Genomic DNA, 13138 nt, shown 5'->3' with positions numbered 1-13138 from the left:
GATAAACAAGTGGTAGGAAGCGCGGCATAGCGATAGCATCGAGACAACTAGCGTAGCAATGATAGTAGTGAGATCCAGGGTAACGGTCATATTGTCCGAAATCCCGCTAGGAAGAAGAACGAGCCATAAAGAAGACGAACAGGCGTAGATGAACCAAGCGTAGTCGAACGAATCCTCACGATCGCAACAAAACAGGAACTATTGAGAAGAAGCACAACGGAAAGAGGCAAACAACACAGTAAACAAGCAACACATGAACAAGGCATGATGCACAACCAAGTATGATGCATGTCCGGTTTAAATAGGCATGGCATGGCAAAGTGCAACAAACAATACTACAATTTAAGTGGAGCTCAATATGCAACGGGTTGCATATTGACGAAACCCCACAACGATTATTTAGTTCTCTCTCGTTTATGCTACTCATCAATATTAAATGTTGTTAACATGGCAAGAGGTGGATCAAGGATAAAACTACCTATCTAGGCAAGTTTAAATGAGGCCGGAACAACGAACAACAATTCCGGAAAATCCTCATATGCATATTTTGAATTTGCTATTGTTCTGCCTTAAACCATATTTTAGAGTTGTTAAACAGCAAAAGTAAGTGCACGATGTTAATCTATGCATTTTTCTAGACCATTTACATCTAATGTTTAATTACTTCGGAGCTACGGTTATTTAGTTATAGGCATTGCAAAAAAAATATTACTGTAAATATGCATGCAGTGCAAGAATAGAGAAAAAAAAAGAGATAAGAAAAAAACAGACGGCAAAAATTGGATCGCCTGGGATTTGATAGAGGCAAAGGTGTCCCGTCTTTCGATGAGATGATGGATATCGCTTTGGTGGAAGTCGACTTTGACGATCCGACTACGAACGTGCGAGGACGTCGCGCCTTAGCAATCGCTAAACCAACTCCGAGAGGTTATTGACCACGCCGGAGCACGATCAACCTGACCACGAGGGTCTGTTTCCTGCGAGCAAACGAAGAACAAGCAAGAAACTGAGATTGCAATCTGGATATTGCGAATATAAGATGAAAGCTTTATTGATCAAGGTGGGGTTCTGTGACGCCTTTGTCTGGTCGTTGAACACAAACAAAGTACGCGAAGTTGCAGCTATGGCGAACTTTTAATCTAAACAAAACCCAAAGTCTAAACGATGCCCTAAGGGCTGTATATATGGAGGAAGAGGGGGGGAATTTCGTGGCCCTTGGGGGAGGGGTCCGAAATCAACCCTATCTCTTGTTTCCCCACACATACGGACTCTAAAAATAGCCTATACTTATGTATTTCGAAATTACATGGGCCTGGCCCAATAATAAGGTGACCTAGCACCTAAAATAGCCTCGGGACGAAATTTATGAAGTGGCATCTTGTATATTTCGTCCAAGGCTTCATGCACCCATTATGGTGGCTTCAAAGTCCTGAAATCATCACTTGTAACTCCGTTCTTGTTCCCCTTGCGCATGCCATCATCTCCATGCTTGTTCTTGCTCCAATGTTCATCCTTCTCCAAGCTAGGCCCTTCATTTGTAAGCAAAACAAATGTATCCAATTTAGGCAGCATCATATTCTCATGAACATTAGAATCATTACCAAGAAACGAAAGTACCTGGTAATTTAGTTGGCGTGCACGAGCTCTAGTAATTGGTCCAGTATGTATAGCAGCAGGGGCTGTGGGTGTAACAATTGTATTGATGTCCTCATCATCCTCCCCTTCTTGAAATGAAGTCGTCCTCGACGGAAGTTCATCTTCATCACCCAAATAAGGCTTCAAATCTGCAATGTTAAAAGTGGGACTAACCCCAAAATCTGCAGGCAGCTCAAGTTTATATGCATTATCATTTATTTTCTCTAACACCTTAAAGGGACCATCAGCACGTGGCATTAACTTTGATTTGCGCAAATCAGGAAATCTATCCTTACGCAAATGTAACCAAACAAGATCTCCAGGTGCAAACACAACATGTTTTCTACCCTTATCTCCAGCAAGTTTATATTTAGCATTCATGCGCTTAATGTTTTCCTTAGTTAACTCATGCATTTTTAAAATCAATTCAGCACGTTGTTTAGCATCAAAATTAACCTTCTCCGAAGATGGAAGAGGCAACAAATCAATAGGTGCACGAGGTAGGAAACCATACACAACTTCAAAAGGGCACATCTTAGTAGTAGAATGCAATGAACGATTATAAGCAAATTCAATATGAGGCAAGCATTCCTCCCACATTTTCTTATTATTCTTCAAAACAGCCCTAAGCATAGTAGACAACGTTCTATTGACTACTTCAGTTTGTCCATCAGTTTGGGGGTGACAAGTAGTACTAAAAAGCAATTTAGTCCCCAACTTAGCCCATAAACATCTCCAAAAGTGGCTAAGAAATTTAGTATCACGATCTGAAACAATAGTATTTGGCACACCATGCAAGCGAATAATTTCACGAAAGAACAAATCAGCAGCATTAACAGCATCATCGCTTTTATGACATGGTATAAAGTGTGCCATTTTCAAGAATCTATCCATGACAACAAATATGCTATCCCTCCCCTTCTTTGTTCGAGGTAAACCTAAAACAAAGTCCATAGATATATCCTCCCGAGGAACACTAGGTACAGGCAACGGCATATATAAACCATGAGGATTGAGTCGTGACTTAGCTTTTTGACATGTAGTGCAGCGAGCAATAAAACGCTCAACATCCCGTCTCATCTTTGGCCAAAAGAAATGTGTAGCAAGTACGTCCTCCGTCTTCTTCACGCCAAAGTGTCCCATTAATCCTCCTCCATGCGCCTCCTTCAACAACAAAAGACGAACGGAGCTAGCTGGAATGCATAGCTTGTTAGCACGAAACACAAATCCATCGTTAACAACAAACTTGTTCCACATTCTTCCTTCTTTACAATTCTGCATTACATCTTTAAAATCAGCATCATGCACATATTGATCTTTGATGGTCTCCAAACCAAATATTTTGAAGTCAAGTTGTGAAAGCATAGTATAGCGACGAGACAATGCATCAGCAATAACATTTTCTTTTCCCTTCTTGTGTTTAATGACATAAGGGAAAGTCTCAATGAATTCAACCCATTTAGCATGTCTACGATTCAGTTTAGCTTGACTTTTAATATGTTTCAAAGATTCATGATCAGAATGTATAACAAATTCTTTGGGCCATAAATAATGTTGCCATGTTTCTAAAGTCCGAACAAGAGCATATAATTCTTTATAATAAGTAGAATAATTCAGGCTAGGCCCACTCAATTTTTCAGAAAAGTATGCAACAGGTTTGCCATCTTGTAATAACACACCTCCTAATCCAATTCCACTAGCATCACATTCAAGCTCAAAAGTCTTATTAAAATCAGGAAGTTGGAGTAAAGGAGCATGTGTCAACTTATCTTTCAATACCGTGAAGGCTTCTTCCTGTGCGGTACCCCAAAGAAAAGGCACATCTTTCTTTGTAAGCTCATTGAGAGGTGCAGCAATGGTGCTGAAATCTCTCACAAAACGCCTATAGAATCCAGCGAGGCCAAGAAAACTCCTCACTTGTGTGACCGTTTTGGGCTGCGGCCAACTCTCAATAGCTTCAATCTTGGCTTTATCAACTTCAATTCCCTGTGGAGTAACAACATAGCCAAGAAAAGATACTCGGTCGGTGCAAAAGGTGCCCTTCCCAAGGTTACCGAACAAACGTGCATCACGTAGAGCAATAAAAACAGCACGTAAATGTTCCAAATGTTCTTCCAAAGATCTGCTATAAATCAATATGTCATCAAAGTAAACTACCACAAATCGTCCAATGAAAGCACGTAAAACTTCGTTCATTAATCTCATGAAAGTGCTAGGTGCATTAGTTAACCCAAAAGGCATGACTAACCACTCATATAATCCAAACTTAGTTTTAAATGCTGTTTTCCATTCATCTCCCAATTTCATACGAATTTGATGGTAGCCACTACGCAAATCAACTTTGGAGAATATTGTAGAGCCACTCAATTCATCAAGCATATCATCTAGCCTAGGAATAGGATGACGATAACGAATAGTAATATTATTAATGCCTCTACAATCAACACACATACGTGATGTACCATCCTTTTTCGGCACTAGAATAATAGGAACAGCACAAGGACTAAGGGATTCGCGTATATAACCTTTGTCGAGAAGCTCTTGTACTTGGCGCATAATCTCCTTCGTCTCCTCTGGATTGGTACGGTATGGTGCACGGTTTGGCAGTGAAGCACCGGGAATTAAGTCAATTTGATGCTCAATTCCTCGAATAGGCGGTAATCCCGGTGGCACGTCTTGTGGAAAGACGTCAGCGAACTCCTGCAAAATGTTAGTGACAGCAGGAGGCAAAGAGGAAGGCACGTCCTCGAATGAAAATAATGCCTCTTTGCACACAAAAGCATAGCAAACAGATTTGCTGAAATCTAGCTCATCAATATCAGATTTGGTGGCAAATAAACATGCACTTTTCAATTTAATTTCAGAAGCAACACTAGATGGTTTATTATTAGGCTTCATTTGTTGCTCAAATTCTTTTGCCACAATCTGATTTTCACTCTTATTCGTCTCCTGTTTTGCTTTATTAGCTCTATTAATATCATCTTTCAAAATGGAATCAGGAGTCATAGGAAGCAAAGTAATATTCTTATCCTTATGAACAAGAGTATAGTGATTGTTTCTACCATGGTGTACAGAATTTTTATCAAATTGCCATGGTCTACCAAGTAATAAGGAACATGCTTGCATAGGTACCACATCACAATCAACATAATCAGCATATGTAGATATACTAAAATGCACACGAACAGTACGTGTTACCTTAACCTTGCCGCTGTTGTTGAACCACTGGATGTAGTAAGGATGTGGATGTGGTCTTGTGGTGAGAGAAAGCTTCTCCACCATCTCCATGCTAGCCAAGTTGTTGCAGCTCCCTCCGTCTATGATGACGCGCACAGAACGTTCCTTCACAACTCCCTTGGTATGGAACAAATTGTGCCTCTGATTTTGCTCAGCTTGTGTGACCTGCACACTCAAAACACGTTGAGCAACTAAACATTCATACCTGTCAGCGTCTTCAGGAGCCATGTATTGCGTCTCATGATCAGAATCATCTCCACCATGTTCTTCACGTGTAATAAGAGCCAAAGTCTCCTCATCATAGTCACTAGCGGACTCATATCCACCATCCGCGGTAGCAATCATCACACGCGGAGATTTGCATTCTCTCGCATAATGACCTCCTCCCTTACAACGACGGCAAATAATATCACTTGTGTGCCCTGTTGATGCCATGGAAGAAGAAGAACGCTGTGCAGGTGATAGAGGCGAGGGTCCCGATCTTTCGATGAGATGATGGATATCGCTTTGGTGGAAGTCGACTTTGACGATCCGACTACGAACGTGCGAGGACGTCGCGCCTTAGCAATCGCTAAACCAACTCCGAGAGGTTATTGACCACGCCGGAGCACGATCAACCTGACCACGAGGGTCTGTTTCCTGCGAGCAAACGAAGAACAAGCAAGAAACTAAGATTGCAATCTGGATATTGCGAATATAAGATGAAAGCTTTATTGATCAAGGTGGGGTTCTGTGACGCCTTTGTCTGGTCGTTGAACACAAACGAAGTACGCGAAGTTGCAGCTATGGCGAACTTTTAATCTAAACAAAACCCAAAGTCTAAACGATGCCCTAAGGGCTGTATATATGGAGGAAGAGGGGGAATTTCGTGGCCCTTGGTGGAGGGGTCCGAAATCAACCCTATCTCTTATTTCCCCACACATACGGACTCTAAAAATAGCCTATACTTATGTATTTCGAAATTACATGGGCCTGGCCCAATAATAAGGTGACGCAGCACCTAAAATAGCCTCGGGACGAAATTTATGAAGTGGCATCTTGTATATTTCGTCCAAGGCTTCATGCACCCATTATGGTGGCTTCAAAGTCCTGAAATCATCACTTGTAACTCCATTCTTGTTCCCCTTGCGCATGCCATCATCTCCATGCTTGTTCTTGCTCCAATGTTCATCCTTCTCCAAGCTAGGCCCTTCATTTGTAAGCAAAACAAATGTATCCAATTTAGGCAGCATCATATTCTCATGAACATTAGAATCATTACCAAGAAACGAAAGTACCTGGTAATTTAGTTGGCGTGCACGAGCTCTAGTAATTGGTCCAGTATGTATAGCAGCAGGGGCTGTGGGTGTAACAATTGTATTGATGTCCTCATCACATTTTCTTTTCCCTTCTTGTGTTTAATGACATAAGGGAAAGTCTCAATGAATTCAACCCATTTAGCATGTCTAAGATTCAGTTTAGCTTGACTTTTAATATGTTTCAAAGATTCATGATCAGAATGTATAACAAATTCTTTGGGCCATAAATAATGTTGCCATGTTTCTAAAGTCCGAACAAGAGCATATAATTCTTTATCATAAGTAGAATAATTCAGACTAGGCCCACTCAATTTTTCAGAAAAGTATGCAACAGGTTTGCCATCTTGTAATAACACACCTCCTAATCCAATTCCACTAGCATCACATTCAAGCTCAAAAGTCTTATTAAAATCAGGAAGTTGGAGTAAAGGAGCATGTGTCAACTTATCTTTCAATACCGTGAAGGCTTCTTCCTGTGCGGTACCCCAAAGAAAAGGCACATCTTTCTTTGTAAGCTCATTAAGAGGTGCAGCAATGGTGCTGAAATCTCTCACAAAACGCCTATAGAATCCAGCGAGGCCAAGAAAACTCCTGACTTGTGTGACCGTTTTGGGCTGCGGCCAACTCTCAATAGCTTCAATCTTGGCTTTATCAACTTCAATTCCCTGTGGAGTAACAACATAGCCAAGAAAAGATACTCGGTCGGTGCAAAAGGTGCACTTCCCAAGGTTACCGAACAAACGTGCATCACGTAGAGCAATAAAAACAGCACGTAAATGTTCCAAATGTTCTTCCAAAGATCTGCTATAAATCAATATGTCATCAAAGTAAACTACCACAAATCGTCCAATGAAAGCACGTAAAACTTCGTTCATTAATCTCATGAAAGTGCTAGGTGCATTAGTTAACCCAAAAGGCATGACTAACCACTCATATAATCCAAACTTAGTTTTAAATGCTGTTTTCCATTCATCTCCCAATTTCATACGAATTTGATGGTAGCCACTACGCAAATCAACTTTGGAGAATATTGTAGAGCCACTCAATTCATCAAGCATATCATCTAGCCTTGGAATAGGATGACGATAACGAATAGTAATATTATTAATGCCTCTACAATCAACACACATACGTGATGTACCATCCTTTTTCGGCACTAGAATAATAGGAACAGCACAAGGACTAAGGGATTCGCGTATATAACCTTTGTCGAGAAGCTCTTGTACTTGACGCATAATCTCCTTCGTCTCCTCTGGATTGGTACGGTATGGTGCACGGTTTGGCAGTGAAGCACCGGGAATTAAGTCAATCTGATGCTCAATCCCTCGAATAGGCGGTAATCCCGGTGGCACGTCTTGTGGAAAAACGTCAGCGAACTCCTGCAAAATGTTAGTGACAGCAGGAGGCAAAGAGGAAGGCACGTCCTCGAATGAAAATAATGCCTCTTTGCACACAAAAGCATAGCAAACAGATTTGCTGAAATCTAGCTCATCAATATCAGATTTGGTGGCAAGTAAACATGCACTTTTTAATTTAATTTCAGAAGCAACACTAGATGGTTTATTATTAGGCTTCATTTGTTGCTCAAATTCTTTTGCCACAATCTGATTTTAACTCTTATTCTTCTTCTGTTGTGCTTTATTAGCTCTATTAATATCATCTTTCAAAATGGAATCAGGAGTCATAGGAAGCAAAGTAATATTTTTATCCTTATGAACAAGAGTATAGTGATTGTTTCTACCATGGTGTACAGAATTTTTGATAGAGGCGGGGTGTCCCGATCTTTCGATGAGATGATAACTATCGATTTGGTAGAGACGACTTTGACGATCCGACTACAAACGTGCACGACGTTGCGCCTTAGCAATCGCTAAACCAATCTCCTAAGGTTACTGACGATGCCGGAAGCACGGTCAGCCTGACCACGAAGGTCTATTCCTGCAAGCAATCGAAGAACGAGCAAGAATATGATAAAGCAATCTGAATATTGCAAATATATATGAGGTATTGATAATGGTGGGGATCCGTAAGCGGTCTTGGTCTGGTCGTTGGACACAAACGAAGTACACGAAGTTGCAATGGCTAACTTTTAACTAAACAAATCCCAAGGAAAAGCTACTAGATGGATCTACTTATATAGGAGCAAGGGGTGGCGGCCAAGGAGGTGGGAGGACGTCCCAAGGCAGCCTAAAACTAAATCTAGGTCGTACAAGGCCAATGGGCCCAAGTGGAGGTGATGTAACACCTTTGGACTTGTAGTTTGACTCGGATTCTGCTGCAGCATCAGATTGTTTCGTTCACAACTCAACGCTCCGGACGAATTTGAAGGTGATTTCAATTGGGTTGGAAAGTGCACGAAATCTAGTTTCCAACAAAAAAAGAATCACCCAATTCGGAGTCCGTATGAAAAACTTGTGTGCGTTTTGAGTCAGGTATGTCTGTGCAGTCCAAATCTGAATCCAGAACGTGAGAGACTTGGACTCTATCTTCTCTTGGGCCAAAAGTGACGTGAGAGAACTTTTTGGACAGAAAATAAACATCTATTTCTTCCTTATCTTCATATGTGGATTGTACAAATGTCTCATACACCTGCAATTAGACAGAACACAAAAGTGTGTGAAGTATTTTTGTTCTGGATAACATAAATAGATTATTGAATAGTTTGCACTAGAAATCACCTGACAAATATGCATATATGCAATATTTTTGCTCATATCCAAGGTAGTCATGTCCTCATCATCCTCCCCTTCTTGAAAATAAAGCCGTCCTCGGCGTTGCTTAATCTGAAATGTGGCTAACAAAAGAGACAAGGTGTACATGTTGTATATGTATATGTCATCCATTTTTACTTCCCTTGATTTTTGCATATATGACACATGAATAGATGAGTAACTTGCATAGTTCATAAAATCTAAAGCCAAAAAATTAGCACAAGAAGTAGAAGGCATGAAAATATTGCAACTCAGTTTGCACATATAAGTGAAGCTCTTATTCATTTCAAAAGATTGACAATGTTCATCATTAAACCATCCCAACATTGGTGAATAAACCTTACTTGCATCAAATTTACATGCTACAACATGCTTAAATAAGCAAACATGCAATAAGTCATTCAACACAGAATCATCACCAAGATTAGATGATAGAGGCAAAGGTGTCCCGTCTTTCGATGAGATGATGGATATCGCTTTGGTGGAAGTCGACTTTGACGATCCGACTACGAACGTGCGAGGACGTCGCGCCTTAGCAATCGCTAAACCAACTCCGAGAGGTTATTGACCACGCCGGAGCACGATCAACCTGACCACGAGGGTCTGTTTCCTGCGAGCAAACGAAGAACAAGCAAGAAACTGAGATTGCAATCTGGATATTGCGAATATAAGATGAAAGCTTTATTGATCAAGGTGGGGTTCTGTGACGCCTTTGTCTGGTCGTTGAACACAAACGAAGTACGCGAAGTTGCAGCTATGGCGAACTTTTAATCTAAACAAAACCCAAAGTCTAAACGATGCCCTAAGGGCTGTATATATGGAGGAAGAGGGGAGGAATTTCGTGGCCCTTGGGGGAGGGGTCCGAAATCAACCCTATCTCTTGTTTCCCCACACATACGGACTCTAAAAATAGCCTATACTTATGTATTTCGAAATTACATGGGCCTGGCCCAATAATAAGGTGACGCAGCACCTAAAATAGCCTCGGGACGAAATTTATGAAGTGGCATCTTGTATATTTCGTCCAAGGCTTCATGCACCCATTATGGTGGCTTCAAAGTCCTGAAATCATCACTTGTAACTCCGTTCTTATTCCCCTTGCGCATGCCATCATCTCCATGCTTGTTCTTGCTCCAATGTTCATCCTTCTCCAAGCTAGGCCCTTCATTTGTAAGCAAAACAAATGTATCCAATTTAGGCAGCATCATATTCTCATGAACATTAGAATCATTACCAAGAAACGAAAGTACCTGGTAATTTAGTTGGCGTGCACGAGCTCTAGTAATTGGTCCAGTATGTATAGCAGCAGGGGCTGTGGGTGTAACAATTGTATTGATGTCCTCATCAGGATTCGAACCCAAGACCTCTTGTGCGAATGCTAGCTGCGCTAGCCAACTCGGCAGTGCCTTTGTTCGTGAAAGAAAAGACAATGCCAGGTTACTTGAACTAACTGCAAAAGGTCGAGCTTTTGGAGCCATGGTTCACGGTGATGCTCGCCGGCGATGCAAGCGAGCAATGCAGCGGGAATCGATGCTACAGGACAACAACGGGCATGCGGAAACCTGCGTGGGTGTGGTTGCGCGAGCGGCGGAGCAACGGCATGCGCAAGGGCTCAAGAACAAGCTCAGGTAAGAGCTCGTCTCGGCCACGACAGCGGGGCACGACGAGCCAGACGCTTGCACTGAGAGCTGCGGTACGCGCGCCGGCATGCGCATGTGGGCATGCATGAATTGCAGAAGCTTGCGACCATGGCCATGCCGAAACACGGCCAAACATGGGGTTGCGTTGCTAGGCAAAGCGGTAGCGCGGGCGTGCAAGGGGTGGAACAAGGCGACAGGGCGCGAGATTGCCGGGGCGCTCGAACTCGAGCTGGTGCTTGACCCGGGGCACGGCAAGTCGCAGCAAGCAATGGCAGTAAGGCACGGCGAGGCGCAGGCTGGCTGTGGAGGAAGCGCGATGCTAGAGTGTCGACTGCAACTGCCAAGGCCTTGGGCGCGTGGGAAGCAGAGGACAACAATTGCACTACAACTTCATACTTCGCCGGAGCATTGAGATCACGACGAGATCCTGACCCTAGTGACGTCTAAGGAGACTGGACAGGGACTGGAGAAGAAAGGAAGGGAGGTGGGCATACCTAGTATACCTATGAAGAAAATATGTGGCCGGGGACGCAGTAGATCGACGGCGAGGAGGCGAGGAACTCCAGTGGACTTGCTGTCCGTGAAGAAGAGGAAGAAGATGGGTCGAGGAGGTCGATCCAGGGGTCGTGGCGACGCGTGTGTTGTGGTAGAAGGACACAGGGCAGTCGGCGGTCCTCTCCACGGGGACAGGCAGGTCGGAGGCACGACGTGAACGGCTACTCCGAGCTCGAGCTCTTGCTCGCTCGGGTCATGGACTCATGGTGGACAGGGCAATGGCGAGGCGCGTGGCGCTTACCTGAGCGGCGGCGAGGGCAAGAGAGGTGTGGAAGTGGATGAGGTGGTCTAGGTCTAGGGTCTTACATTATGGGACAGAGGGAGTATCTTATAAGCCTCTAGGGCGCCGGACGACCGTCAAATCGACTGCGGCGTCGATGTGGACATGCTGGATGTGCTGACCTACAGTAGGAAGAAGAGGAACAGAGGCCGGGTTGCTAGGCTGGGCTTCACGCCTAGAGGCTGCTGCTATGCTGGGAGGCCTGGAGGGAAGCCCAGGTAGGCTGCTGCTATTCTTTCTCTTTCTTTCATTTTCCTTAACAGAAAAACAAAGAGAAAAGTGCAAGGGGCTAGAAGAGGATTTTGGAAGAGACGAAAATATTCCCAAGCTCCTGGGATTATACACTAATTAAATAAATTGCCTTGGGCATTTTTAGAGGTAGAAAAATAAAACAAGTTTGAATAATATTCAAACTTGAGGCATTTTTGAGCCCAACCAAATGAACTCCAAATGGAATGAAATTTGACAGAGAGGTAACTGGCATGGTCTAAGCTTTCCAGGTAAAAGATCAACATTAATGGAGGAGGGAAATAATGCCACTTGCAAAAAGAAAGGAAGAAGGAAGTGGGAGGTGATAATGCAAGATCATATGCATAAGCTAACATGGTGCAAGCACTACAATATGAATACCACAGGGCATATGATGAGCATGGAAAATGCATAACAACAAGAGCTACAAATGCAATATGACAATGATGGGCATGGGACCAAATGATGAAAATGGTGCAAGAAGAGAAAATATGGCAAGGCACTCAACATGTTCATGGCATGCAACAAAGTTTATTGAAATGGCATATGAAACTCATGCATTACATCTGGGGTGTTACACATCTAGAGTATTAAGTTCATAAAGAACGGAGTAACACATTAAGCAAGATGACATGATGTAGAGGAATTGACTCAAGCAATATGATGAAAACCCCATCTTTTTATCCTCGACGACAACAATACAATATGTGCCTTGCTGCCCCTACTGTCACTGGGAAATGACGCCATAAGATTGAACCCAAAACTAAGCACTTCTCCCATGGCAATAAAGATCAATCTAGTAGGCCAAACTAAACCGATAATTCGAAGAGACTTCACTAGTGCAGGATGCTGCTAACGCGACACTACGATTAGAGACCCTTCGAGAAACTGTGTGCGATGCAATAGTCGCAAACGGTGGTGTAAGAAAACCGTCAAAAATGTGCAAAACGTTTGCGATGACAGATGCATCAAACACAGTCCAGATTTTAGTTGCGTGTGCGATGCAGGGTAGACGGTTCAGTTCAGTTTGCGATGAGGAATAACAAAAGAAACAGGCAGCCAGATGAACACAACATATGGTTCACTCGGATGAACTGTTTGTGATTAGGCAACACAAAAGAAACTGTCAGACAGATCAAGGTGTGTGCGATATACAGCATGCGGTTCACTAGGATGAATTGTTTGTGTTAAGACAAGAGAACATAAATGGTTCAATATAACAAGATGTGTGTGATACACGGCAAACAGGTCTGTAATCAGAAATGTGTGTGAAGACTGATAATAACACAAGCGGTTGCTGCTAATATGACGTGTGTGTTGTGCGATGGGATTGCATACAGAACAACAACACATATATATACACACACTTATAAGGACATGGTTGCATAACCAAATTAAACATCCAATTACATAGGTGGCTACTACAACCATGGCATTTGCACACACCAAAGTAAACCATTACATGCAAAATTTCATAGGTGGCTACTACACACATGATACTTGCACACACCAAAGTAAACTATATATTACATG

This window comes from Triticum dicoccoides, chromosome 6B (assembly GCF_002162155.2).
Source record: "Triticum dicoccoides isolate Atlit2015 ecotype Zavitan chromosome 6B, WEW_v2.0, whole genome shotgun sequence".
Lineage (NCBI taxonomy): Eukaryota > Viridiplantae > Streptophyta > Magnoliopsida > Poales > Poaceae > Triticum > Triticum dicoccoides.
Note: the sequence above shows the minus strand (reverse complement) of the source record.